General features: G+C 35.4%; 1 protein-coding gene across 6 annotated transcripts in view; it reads left to right on the top strand.

Moving 5' to 3' along the window:
• LOC136844412 (GRIP and coiled-coil domain-containing protein 2-like) overlaps nt 1-14,374 on the top strand; it is a 415,740-nt gene that overhangs the window by 1,027 nt on the left and 400,339 nt on the right. The window lies entirely within an intron of this gene.

Below are 14,374 nucleotides of genomic sequence, written 5' to 3'. Positions count from 1 at the left end.
ATTAAATTGCCCCGAACTATTTTAGAGATAGTTGATATGCAGCAATATTAAGGTTTTCTGATAATATCTATTTCCTTGGATCATTAATGCACAGTTTTCTAGAGAAGGGTTTATACAGAAATCGAATCTTGGATATTCGTTTGATTTTCTGGAAATGGATTTAGCAGCGACTGACGGGTTAATTTTGGCTCGCATCGTAATTTACTCTTGGAATGTTAGGTTAGGTTAGTCTAGTGAGCTTTTATGAAGAGCGCGTTATTTGAAGTTGCAAACCGAAAACTATATTGTATTTCTATAGATCTGTATAGCTAAAGTTAGCTTTAAAAGAGAAATTTGAAAACTTTCATTTTTATATTTTGCTTGATCAGAATTCTCATTTCAAAAATCTTTCTCGTCTTTCCTTTAACGACAGCGTGTACGATAATTGCATCACTTGCAGTGTCTGATGTGTTCATTCTTATTTAGAAATACGCAAGACTATGTGCTCACGAATAATATTGTATTTCTATTCTCCATAACAATACAATTACATTTTAAACATAAAAATTAATTGTTTTAACCATTTTACATAGTTATATTCGATGGTGTTTGTTTGTTGATGATGTCCCATAACAATATGTTAAACGTTCCAAGTATAATTGCATTTCATTCTCGGTGTTTTCCTTGTACAAGAGATTTAGGGAAAAGGGGGACAATGTTCTAAAGGAACATAGATTTATTTAAAGGAAAGCATTCCCCAAGCGGAGAGATAAAACGCATTATGCATTGAAATTATTTTGATCAAGAGCAAGTAAAAGCGCTATCCATGTGGTTTCATTAAAAATCAGTCGGTTTTACATTGTATCGCATAAATTGTTCTTCGGATATATATTGCTGTACATGTCATTGTATAAAAGTTTTGTGATGAATAACGTAGATGCCATTATCTATATGGGATTTTTTTTTTTACTCTGATACCAGTTCTCGATATTGGAGCTTTATTGCTCTGCCCCCAAGACTCCTTAATATGCTTCATAGGAAAATTATACAAAAATAAATTGAAAATTTACAGTTACTGAGATATTTACCGATGTATATTATTACCCACTCACGATTTTTCCAAGTTCCTTGCTTATGTTTCGACTTCCATGCAAGTGGGGCTCCTGATCAGACTTTTGATTTCCCAAGTGCATTGTGAATGAGGATGGCTAACGTATTTTCAGTGTCTTTCGTTATTTTCGTCTGGGAATGAGGGTGTTTAGAGAATGCTGAAATCGGATTGTTTCTTTTACTCTTCGTTTCACCAATCAATAGGGGTTTTGGAATTCAGGTTGCTTGAAAAAACACTTCTGTTCCCAGTCATGGTTCCAGTGGTGTAGACTTGTTCTGTTCCCAGTCATGGTTCCAGTGGTGTAGACTTGTTACTTATGTTCCTTGGACATTTTTTTACTATATTGCAAATTTTCACATGAAATCCTGTCATTGAGTGCTCTGAATGTTTCATATTTTCGTTTTCATAGTAAATTAGTTGTTTTGAAAATACTGTACCTCCTTATGGAGAACCACAGTGGAATATTCTGATTTTTTAGTTGGGAAAAATGAAAAAGAAGTAAAATGCCGGGATGCATTCTGATGTCCCCTTAATACTTCTGCAAGTTCTGTATCTGATGAAGGTTAAGATTATTGAATATTATCAAACTAATACCATGCCCTAGGTAATTATGGATCTGGGGACTTATGGTAGGTTTGAGGGTAGGGATGCACCATCCTAGGTTAGGTTAGGTTAGGTTAGTTAGGTGTGGCTGGGAAAAATTTATTACCAGTTTATTTCAATTTACAGTGCATTAGGCTAGGTTTGGGGGTTAGGGGAGGAAGTGGTCTTCTCACCCCCGGCCAAGTCTTTATCTGGCATCCTGGGTTAGTTTAGGTAAGATTAAATGTGGTTGTGTTAGTTCGCAACCCTAATAAGCGCTTTTATTTACAGTGCCCTAGGTTATGCTAGGTGTAGGATCCAGGGGGGCAATGTCCCCCCAGGACAGGTATGGACCTTGCCCTCTAGATTAGGTGATGTTAGAATACACGCTGTGTTTTTCAATTGTTTCGTGCTCTCCCCCACCCAAAAATACCTGTTTCCCACTGTGCGCCTCATAATTATAGGATATTAGGGGGTCCAGTATCTCAACAACTACAGAAACAAAAATCTAGTTTTCATTGCTTGAATGTAATTAATATTTAAAATAAAAATTTACTCTACAGTACTACAATAAAAATAAAACTGTACTATAATAAAAATAAAAATAAATATATGGATATATATATATATATATATATATATATATATATATATATATATATATATATATATATATATATATATATATATATATATATATATATATCAGGTGTCTTTAATGTAAGTAGAGGAACAAAAAGAGATGGTATTGTGGGGCTGTGGAAGGATGAACTGTTCGGGTAATATAGGTGGCAAAAGGGACTTGAAAGAGTGAGAACTATGGAGATTTGTGGAAGTGGTTAGAAGTTAGTGGTCAGTGAAAGGATGGACAGGGGTGTTCTGAGGGGGTTCCTTCATGTAGAGAGAATGGAGTTTGATAGTTTTGTATTGCTGCAAAATTCGAAAGTGTTAGAAGGAGGGGGGATCAGAATACCTTCAAAAGACTAGATAAATGAAGCAGAAAAGGCATTGTAAGGAATATTCTTAACATCCAGAAAGAAAGAGAGTGCATGCAAGATTGCGGGTGTGGTGTCTGATGCACTACTGATGAGCCATCTGTGTAGATGTTTCAAATGGCTATGATGTGGAAATTTTCTTCACAGGGGTTTCATTGAAGGTTCAGCAGTTAAAGAAGGAATTTGGCGGTGATCAGTGCTTTGACTTTTCTCGGATGCAGGACACTCTCTATCAAAGAAAATGGCTTTATATATATATATATATATATATATATATATATATATATATATATATATATATATATATATATATATATATATATATATATATATATATATATATATATATATATATATATATAGTATAAACTAACCCTCACAATGCTCAGACTACTAATGCAGTATGAGTTTTCTCTCCGGAAACAGAAGTGCTGGTCATACCAAGTACCCGTGCTGCTGTGCTTTTCGCTGTATAGACGAAAAATTCCTTTTTTACAGGAAAAGAAAATGTCATTACCAAAAGCACTATATAAAATTATAGATTCATTACCGAATAAAATATACGTCTACAATTTCTCCCGTTTTCTAGAAGTGTCGTAAATGATAATTCTCTCGGCTTAATTATTGCACCTAGAATTTTATTCATCATTTTCAACGTTTTTCCCACATTATCAGGTCTCATTTTTCCACCGAGTGTGAAAACTTGTTAGTTGTATTTTCTCATCGTATTCGTGCTGAAAAACAAGTTTTTTTTTTTTTTTTACTAATTTATCTTCGTTATATGTTTATATTTTTCCGACGGAAGGCAACAGCTGCTCTTGAACAACTATTCATGAAATTCCTATATTTTTCATTTGTGCAGTTGGTGAAACACACAAAGGAAATGGTATATCGTCATTTTGGGCTCTTTAAGGTAAGAGTCAACAGGGAACCTTCCCACCCTTGTGTATGGCTACAGCCTCAGCAAATATCTTGAGGTGTGTTATCCGAACTTCCGGCTAATGACTTGACTCCCTTCTCTCCAAACTGGTGTCTAGCTGTACGTTCGCTGTGAATCTGCTGTCAATGGCATATCTTGTTTTTGATCTTTTGGGTTCCAACTTAGTTGTAAAAGGATTCTCGACACTTGGCTCCCGTTTTCTTAAAAAGGGGCTTTGATCCTCTGCGATTTTTTTTTAATGAACCCAGAATTTTCACTTCTTACTCCCGGGAAAAAAAACTTTATTTGTAGCTTTTAATTCCCTAGTAATTCTGTGTAGTCGGCTTTTCTATTTCGGGGCCTTTTAGTATTTTTGCGCGTGTGTTTTTTGTCTTATTTTTGTGCTGGCCCCGAATGGATAAGATATTAGTTATAGAAATTCACGATCGTGACTCACTGTTTTTCAGTGTATGGAACAATAGGTATTTGGAATATTTACGTCCAGGGTTAATCGTCAGAAAGATTAATACCTCATATTTAAATGTCTAGTAAAAAAATTTTCTCTGGTAATTTCTTTCCAGCAATGCAGTCTCTTTTACAAAAGTCCCATTTCCCTTACCCTACTTTCAGAAGGTCAGGGGGACGAACTTTCTGCGATAATATTCGGGTAATGTCGAATGTTATGTAGATAGAAGTATAATTATACACACATACACACATATGTATATGTATATATATATATATATATATATATATATATATATATATATATATATATATATATATATATGACTATGAAATATTTTCTGTTAAAACAAATCCATCTAATAGGAGGCCATAAAAACGCCAAAAGGTAGAAAGTTATTGCTATATTTTCAGAGACCAAACTGTCTCCTCTACTTGCAAGAGAGACAGTTCTCTGAAAGTCTCTTTCTAAGCCTTTCTAGGCTCACTCTATTAGATACGTATATATATATATATATATGTGTGTGTATACGTATGTATATATATATATATATATATATATATATATATATATATATATATATATATATATATATATATATATATACTGTTTATATATATATATATATACATATATATATAATACACACACATATATATTTATAGATATATGTATATTATACATACATACATGTGCGTATATGTGGGCACTGTCGCTAGTGCACCTCTTTGCACTGTAGGCATTACTTAAGGTTCTTTGCAGAGTCCCTTCGGCCCCTAGCTGCAACCTCTTTCATTCCTTTTAATGTACCTCCTTTCATAGTCTATGTCTTCCGTCTGACTTTCCACCCTCACCAACAATTGTTTCATAGTGCTACTGCGAGGTTTTATTTCTGTTACACCTTTCAAACCTTCTTACTGTTAATTACCCTTTCAGCGCTGAATGATCTCATAAAGTCCCAGCGCTTGGCCTTTGGCCTAAATTCTGTATTTTATTCTATTTATTATATATATATACACACACACACACACACACACACATATATATATATATATGTATATATATATATATATATATATATATATATATATATATATATATATATATATATTATATATATATATACATATATACACACACACCACTTAAAATCACTAACCTTTTGCCTCTTGTAAGTTATAGTTTATATCCATCTAATCTAGGCACTTCCGCCGGTGTTTGTGAAGTTATGCAAATTAGACATAAGGAACGGTAAGATGGGCGAGAGGGAGTGACGCAGTGGGCGTAATGGGTGAAAATGGGTACTATGATAAACCCACTCCCGCCCACCTGCGCTGGAAACCATCAGAACTCCATTTTCTTTTAATGAGGATAGTTAATTAGATTTTGGTCGGGATCTTGGCGAAATGCAGTTTCTCTGTTTAATGAGAGTGGGATGGAAATTTTATTTTTGTGATATCGTATTTTTTCGAATGCCTCTTTTTCACAAGTTTTGATTTTTGTCGAAATTCATGAACCTTTAAGGTTATTATAAAAATCTTTGTCCGTTAGTGTGTGTGTTTGTGTGTGTGTGTGTGTGTGTGAGAGAGAGGTGGCGGTAACTTGAAGTGGCAAATACTTAATATTTTCTCAGGCATAGTGGCCAAAGTAATAATAGTTTGTTCGTGCTTAGTTAAAAAAAAAAGAAAAAACAAACTATATGTTTAACATGCAAATATCGTGTTTTGTATTTATTTGAAATATAAGGCATTCATTTTCTACTTAATACCTTAGCTTCCTCATGCTAGGAAATCTTATAGGCAAAGATTTTTTTTTTTTTTTTTTTTTTTACAAAAAACGCACGGAGGAAGAACGGTAATTTAGAGACAACTGTTTTAGCTTGATTCTGACCCGAAGTTTAAAACTCTGGGTGACAGTTGCCAAATGGTCCTACTAGATTTTAGAGCTAGCTATTGAAACAATGTTGAAAGGTTGTAGTATTTTATCTCCTGACAAACTACGCTTCGGCATATTTATGAACGTCAGTGTGTAAAAAGGCGTGATTAATATTCTTGTACGAGCTTGATGGCGCGCGCTACGCTGCGCTGGAACCCGGCGATGCCCATCATGTCTCTCCTACCCTCCTGATCCCCTACCTACCCCGGGCAAACAAGAAAGATCCACTCGGATTTTATTATTATAGAAGATGTAATAAGGGGAGACCTTCCTTGATACAGCGGAGAGAAGAGAAGAGTAAGTTTCCACTTGAGAAACGGTTTGAATTAATTCATAAATACTAAGAATTCAAATGCACCGACACTCCAAAATTCAACAGTAATATTTAGGCAGTAAGGCTGTCTTCAAAGAGAGCATTACGGAAACAAAAGACTTTCATCTCTTGAAGGAGAATAATTGTAGCAGTAGTAGTAGGGACCGGAATTCCTTCGTCTCTTGTTTCTTGGGTGGACGAGAGGAAGAATTTATCATAAGACGTCGACTGTAAGTAATTTTCCTGTAGAAGTTGTCTTGAAAAGTAACATTTTCATGATGGTGGACTGGAAGAAGCATTTGCCAAAAAAACATTTTTTTTTTTTATATGAAACTGGGTTAAGTCAAGGCAGGTTTCTCCCGAAACGAAACAGAGACGGCAGGTCGCAGAAGAAAAAATAATAGGAGAAAAGAAAGAAAGAAGAAGAAGGAGAAAAAAAAAGAGAAATGGATTTTCCCCGTATAGAGAAGGGGCCAGGTGATGGCGGAAACGAAAATCTCCATATTCATTTCGGCTGACACAAGTGGAGTGGCCAAGATATCACGTACGCCCCGAGCCTTTGGGCTTGCTTTATTCTCTCTCTCTCTCTCTCTCTCTCTCTCTCTCTCTCTCTCTCTGTGATCCCTCATAGGCTTATGTGTTGCCCTCGTTATGTTCTCATTTATATTCAAAACATTTGATCTTTGGTTGCACCGCGTTGCGTATTCAGGGCACACCGTGATGGCCGGTCCTCTCTCTAATGGATTATGAAGGGTATAGAGGATCTAGTGACTCAGATCACTCTCAGAGGTCAGTGGTGCCATTGGTTTTCATTATTTTTTTCATCTTCTTCATTATTGTTATTATTATTACTCGCTTTTCGTGGCAATAAGCTATACGCGCATTAAGTTTTGAATGGCAAAATGTTTTCTTATAAGTTTCGCTTAATGGATGTCGCAATATTTACTGTTATTATTTTAGTATTGTTACACATTCATATGGAACAAGACGGAAAAGACAGTTTGCTAATCAAGCTTCAGGAGAATAGAATGTTCACGCGTGGAATAAGGAAAACAAAAGCAAAGAAATGTAGTCAATATACAGGTAAAAATCAAAATAGGCTAATATAAACATAAACATAAGCAGTGGCTAAGAAGTGTAAGAAAGTTAAAGGCAATGGGGGTACTGTACTTTCAAGTAACTTTACAGCTGTAAATATTAATTTCCAGGAAGTTCTGTGCTACAGTTTTGCGATGAGGGAAACGAAAGACCCACAGTACTGGGGAGTGTGACATTGTGACATCTCAGAGCATTGTAGATGCTGACACTGTTTAAGGAACAGTTTTCACTTACTCCAGATACGCAGGCAGTGATGGTTATTAGCAGAAATTCTGCAGTGAAATTATATAAGGAAGATAGCCGTATAGGATATCACTAGATCATGGCTAATGTCGTAATTACCAATACTGGGAAGAAGGAAACAATACTTCGAGTCAGTAAGATAAAAAGATTGAAAGATCTCGGACTTGCAGTATACATTCCATAGCAATATTCTACGTAAGATAAGACAATTGAAATCAGCAAAGGTCCCAGAACGCTAGCCTCAGGAATGCCAACCACAGTAGGCTAGGGCTCATTAAACTCATCGCCCACATCTCTGCAACTCTATATTTAAAAACAAAAGAACGAGATTAATGATGAATTTGCAAGTAGGAAGCACGAAAGCTAAGAACAATTGACGGATTGAGTGAAGAGGAAAGCATTTTTTATGTACTAGACGACTTGTGCCTATAATTAGTAGTTCAGCGCATGAAATTAAAAGATAAACAAGAAACTTTTGAAATGAAAAATTTCTCGAATACGCCTGTAAGCAAGGGAACCCGAACCCAAGACTATGGAAGGCCATTGTGGAGATGCTATGGAACCGACTAAGGTTTAACAACATCGATATGACTTACCATTTGTTGATGATAAAGCAGCAAACAGCATGACTTGCTAGCAGGCGGTCTTCTGCCTTCATTTTCAAGACCGTGGTCATTTGTTGCTGGTTTACAGCGTGGTCAGTTATTGGTGTTATTTTGCCATTTCCTTTGATCCTGCCATTGGTCTCGCCTTTAGACTAGACATAAATATATTTAGGATTTGCTATTTCCTTCTGCCCCTTCTCAGTAAAGAAGAGCATTTTATTAGTATTAGTATTAAGGTTTGATGATATTTTCAGTTTAATATATTTACGCGCCTGCTATATATATGTAAATGTTTCATGATTAGACTATTGTTTTATATATATATATATATATATATATATATATATATATATATATATATATATATTATTCAATATACGATTAATATATGGAGATAGATAAATTTAGATATCCATCTGTCTGTCTATATGTATATATATATATATATATATATATTATATATATATATATATATATATATATATATATATATATGTATATATACACATACATTTAGCTTATAGGATCTCTTTTAGCAGAGAGTACCTTTTTGCTGTGACCTTAGTTTATGATATATTTCAGTCAGTCAATGTCTATTTTTTCAGCTGTTATTCGAATGAAATTGTATATTTCCCCTGTCCAAGTTCCAAATATTTGGATTTTGCTTCTTGAAGACATTGACAATCGAATAGATAGATAGATATAGGTAGAATATCGCTCGGTGGGTCGTAGAAAAAAAGTTAAGTATACCTTTGTTTAACCAGACCACTGAGCTGATTAACAGCTCTCCAAAGGCTGGCGAAGAACCAATTGGTTACCTAGCAACGGGACCTGTTGTGGAATCGAACCATTATAGCGAAATGAATTTCTATCACCAGAAATAAATTCCTCTAATTCTTCATTGGTCGGCCGGAGAATCGAACGCGGGCCTAGGAGAATGCTAGCGAGTGCGGTATCGATCCATCCAATGAGGAACTAGGTGGGTCGTAGGACAGGGATGGGTGAAATTCGAAGGTCTATGTTTAATACGATGAAATTTAGACACTAAACTCTTTAGCTCCATTTTTTATTTTGTTTTTTATTACCTTTTTTTACGAGACCAAAATTAAGTTGCCTTACGTTCTTCGGGGACACCTCCTGCAGTCGATCGGCAGAACTTGCTTGGCAGGTTTATGTCTCGCGGTTTCTTGCAGGACGCGACATGCATTACCTTGGTTTCTCCCCTTATCAGTATGTATCAGGATGCATGATCTTCAAGTTATCCTTTTATCAGTATGTATCAATATGTACGATCTTTGTTTACTCTCTTATCAGTATATATTTGTGTTGTATATCGTCTTATAGTATGTATTAGTATTGTTTATCCTTTTATAGTATGCATTAGTATTGTTTATCCTCTTATAGTATGTATTAGTAGTGTTTATCCTCTTATAGTATGTATTAGAATTGTTTAGCCTCTTATAGCATGTATTAGTATTGCTTATCCTCTTATAGCATGTATCAGTATTGTTTATCCTCTTATAGCATGTATTAGTATTGTTTATCCTCTTATAGTATGTATTATTATTGTTTGTCCTCTTATAGTATGTATTATGTATTAGTTTTGTTTATCCTGTTATAGCATGTGTTAGTATTGTTTATCCTCTTATTAGTGAGTATTTGCATTGTTGATCCTCTTATCAGTATGCATTAGTATTGTTGATCCTCTTATCAGTATGCATTAGTATTATTTATTTCATATCAGTGTGTATTAGTGTTGCTTATCCTCTTATATGGATATATTAGTATTGTTTATCGTCGTATTAGTGGGTATTAGTAATGTTTACTCTATTACAATAAGAATTAGTATTGTTTGGCCTCTTATACGAAATATTAGAAGAAACTGAAATAAAGAACACTAAAGAATGGAATGACGAAGGTCTTGCCTGAACCACGATGATATCAAGTGAAACTGCTCCACTTTTTTTTTCTCTCTAATGAACTTTTTTTTTTTTTTTTTTTTTTTTTTTCCTTCCTTACATACTCTAATGTAGTGACCGCTCGCAACCAACTGAGGCTTGATCCTTCAGTGCTTCGGAGGAAACCTATTGTCAACACTGCCACCAAATATGAGTGTCCTTGAAAATTACTTCTCATGCTATATGAGTGGCTGTTGGCCTACCTTAGCATAGCAATTATGGTAACCAGTTTAGAGGCTATTTTGATCACCTCCGACAAAGTGGTGACGCTTTTGGTTCGGTTTGTTTGTTACTTTGTATTTTTGTGTGTTGTTTGCAGGATTGTATATATTTACGAAAATTCTGAGAAGCACTGGCCCCAAGACTGGCAGCAGACGATTATTTTTTGGGGAGATAGGAAAAGAGCCCTTTTGGTCAAGTGGATTGCAGTCTCCGGACGTTCTTTTTTTCCCTGTTGAGTTAGTTTGAGATTTATCTTATGGTTTGCTAAGGTCAGTCACATCGATTGTGTATTCACTTTTCTTGCCCAAAAGCTTAATTTCCATCTTTTGCAGAACTTGAATTTTTAACGTTTTTACCTCAACTCGACCTTATTCCTTGACTTGTTATAACACTTATTGCTTTGCTATAACACTTACTGCATTTTCATATCATAGTAATGTTGTGTAGGTGTGGTGAACTGTTTTCCAACCTGTAAACCGAAAGAGTCTTGTTAGATTCTGTGCAAGTTTATCCTAGCAAACACCAGAAGAGCATAGAGAATAAAGTATTTACCATTACTCTGGCAGATTGGGGCGTCTTGTATATGTCCCTGTTCTCAATGTATGCCCACCAACGCACGAAGTTGTTTCTCCAAAGGAATCTCTAGAGTGCTTTTAAACTGAATCACATTATTACAATTATACTTTATTATTATTGATAATGGGTACCAATTAACTTGTATGCTTTCGGAATATTTTAAGACGTCAAATTAGGATGTTATTGAGTGTCATCATAGTTATTGCTCCGCCAAAGTTAAAATTCTTCCAGATTTTCGTCTGTTGCTAAGCATGGAGAGAGAGGGAGAGAGAGAGAGAGAGAGGGTGGCTGCGGCGTTGGTAGAGGGGAACGAGGGAAGGGGAAAGCAATATACATATTTAGAACCATCCGGGCGAAACTGATGTGAATTTTTTTTTCCAACTCGGAACTTCGATCAAAGCAAGCGATATGAGAACGGAAAGAAAAGGAAGGAAATAAAAAATTCAGGTTGTTCAGGAGCTCAGAAAGGTAATCAAACTGGGGCGACATATGGTCGCTCCCCAAAGAGACGTAATTAAAAGGGATTAAAGAAGGTTGGGGGGAGGGGGACGTCTTTGAGTTTGGATAAGGTTCTCTCTCTATAGGTTTGAACGATATGAAAGTGTGCGATTTTTATTTTTTATCCTTTTTGTATTTTTTTCATGAGTGGCTTTGATGATTTGAAAGTGTTTATATAAGTATTTTCAATATCATCAAAGGAGAAGGTTCTTCATTAAAAGTTTTTTTTTTTTTTAATTCTGGGAATAGAGATGTTTTGCCAGTGGATATATTTATGGGCGATAAAGTATTCCAAAATACGTGCAGAATAAATGAAGTATATTTCTTTTCATTCGTGTGTGTGCGTGTGTGTGCAGCGATAAGTGACCCAAACGACCACCTCTGTATACACATTCATGCGCACACGCATATATATATGAAGAAGTGTGTGTGTGAGTGAGAGATTTTAGGTGGGGGCATGGCTGCTTATGCCGGCTTACGTTATTATACCCTGTGTGTTCCATTTATTTTAAATAGACGTAATAGCTACATCTCTGTGGTTCGAGACCTGAAAGGGACAAACGCGTATGGCTTGCCATTCCATTTCTTGAGCAAAGACTCTGAAAGACATCTGAAGCCAAAAAAAAAGGAGATAAAAGAAATGTAAGGTAATTTTAAGCAACATTTTGTGCTGTGACGAATGGTAAATAACGCTGTAGTCGAACTTCACTACTATTTCCGACTTTCACGACGGATACAGAATATTTTAGTACCGAAGAGAATTATGTTGAAAATATACACGATACGTACTCATTTTCATCTTTAAGGAACTCTCCGGATTATTCTGCTTTTGAGAGACTGTCTTGGAGAAACTTTTATTGAAGAGGGTGCACACGTACTCGCACGCGAGAACTTGATATTTTAACTTAATCTCTATTCTTGCAGAGTCTCTAAGAACATCTTAGGGGTCCGTATAAAGGATAATAAAACTTGAGCACTGTATGCAAATGTGGTCCTGTGACGATCATCTGCGTTTTAGGAGATGTCTCCTTAATGGCCCAAGTTGCCGAAAACTTCATAGATAATACTTCTTGGGTAAACTTTCTGCATCTGAATATTTTCTTGCAGGATTTATCACCCGCTAATTACATGGGGGACCTCGGGAAGGGAAAAATCCCCGTTTTTCTTTTTCAGAATTGATTCGCTGCAAATGTTCTGATTATTTTAGCACTTATTTTTTAAAAGTGAAGAAAACATTTAGAAAACACGAAATTAACTTGCACTCACATGTACATTTTTCAGCATTCACAAGGTATTGGCTCCAAAGAAAAATAGAATCCGGTGTTCACTGCCACATTCTTAATTAACTATTGAATCGTGGACAAACCTCCTGCTCAGAAAATTGCATATATATATATATATATATATATATATATATATATATATATATATATATATATATATATATACATACATACATACATACACACACATTTGCTTTTTTGTCTTTATTAAATCGCTTCCCCACACTTTCCCACATTATTAATTTTATTGGAAGTATTTTGATTTTTTTTCTCATAGTCCTAAATGTGTTTCACACAGTTTCTTGCGTTTATTTCATAATAAAACATGAAATGGATATCAATACGTTTTGACACTAAAGTCGATTAAGTTTTAAGACTGGTAAATGTTGCGGAGTGACAACAACAAACAGTGATAAGAACCGTTACGTATGTTTCTTACCAAGCGGACGGATTTCTTTCTACGTTAATCTCTCAGTGGAGAGAGAGAGAGAGAATATCATATACCTGGCATTTCCAATATCTTGATGTTTTAAAACACCCATGTGATTTCAATCTTTCGATGTTGTGAGAGAGAGAGAATAACACCTGCCTGATAATTCTAATATCTTGATGTTTTAAAAGCCTTCCGATGCTTTGAGAGAGAGAGAGAGAGCGAGAGAGAGAACAACACATGCCTGACATTTCCAGCATCTTGATGTTTTAAAACTCCCATGTGACTTCAATCTTTCAATGTTTTTAGAGAGAGAGAGAGAGAGAGTGTGTGAAGCAACAGCTGGAGGGCCAGGCATTTGCAGGCTTTCTGGTGGGTGGGTGGCAAACACACTCGCGTACACGCATTCAAAGGCTCTCATTCACAACAACGAAGCATTTCGCGGGACGCTTCTCCAGGCTTTCTTTTGTGTGGCTTGTGGTTCTCCCTGTGCTTGCTGCTACATGTTTGCCCAGTCGCACAATAATCTTGGCCTCTTTGATATGCAGTTCCATGACTTTTTCATGTAGTGGCATCTCTCTCTCTCTCTCTCTCTCTCTCTCTCTCTCTCTCTCTCTCTCTCTCTCTCTCTCTCGGCACATTCGCATAAGGCGTTACTGGATTTTAATTTGCATGATTCAGGACTAAATATCATATTAATTTCGCTGCACTAACTTGAGAGACAAACGTTATAAACACTTGAGTGGAATAATCTTAGTACCGCTTTGGCACTTTTCCGGGGGAAGAAGAAAATAGTGACAGAGATGAAAGTACGTAAAAAGATAATCTCGTTCTCTACTACATTCCCGACATAAGAGTCTCATATGGTAATATGATTCCAAAGTTTTCCCTAATTTGAAAGAGATGACATTCCCCGGGAAAACTTTTCCCTCCAGATATTTGGCAGGTGGAGAGTTTTAAAGCTGATCCCTTATCCAATGTTTTTATACTTTCTTTTCACTTACTGCAGATGAAAAAGGAATTTGTGTATATATATATATATATATATATATATATATATATATATATATATAATCATGAAGCTACAAATAATCGCTTAATATCAAATTCACGCTACCTCAGTATCTCGATGGAGAATTATCACCGAAGGAATTTATATAA

Source organism: Macrobrachium rosenbergii, chromosome 12 (assembly GCF_040412425.1).
Source record: "Macrobrachium rosenbergii isolate ZJJX-2024 chromosome 12, ASM4041242v1, whole genome shotgun sequence".
In the NCBI taxonomy this organism is placed as follows: domain Eukaryota; kingdom Metazoa; phylum Arthropoda; class Malacostraca; order Decapoda; family Palaemonidae; genus Macrobrachium; species Macrobrachium rosenbergii.
The sequence above is the reverse complement of the archived record's forward strand: the minus strand, read 5'-3'. Positions and strand labels throughout refer to the sequence as shown.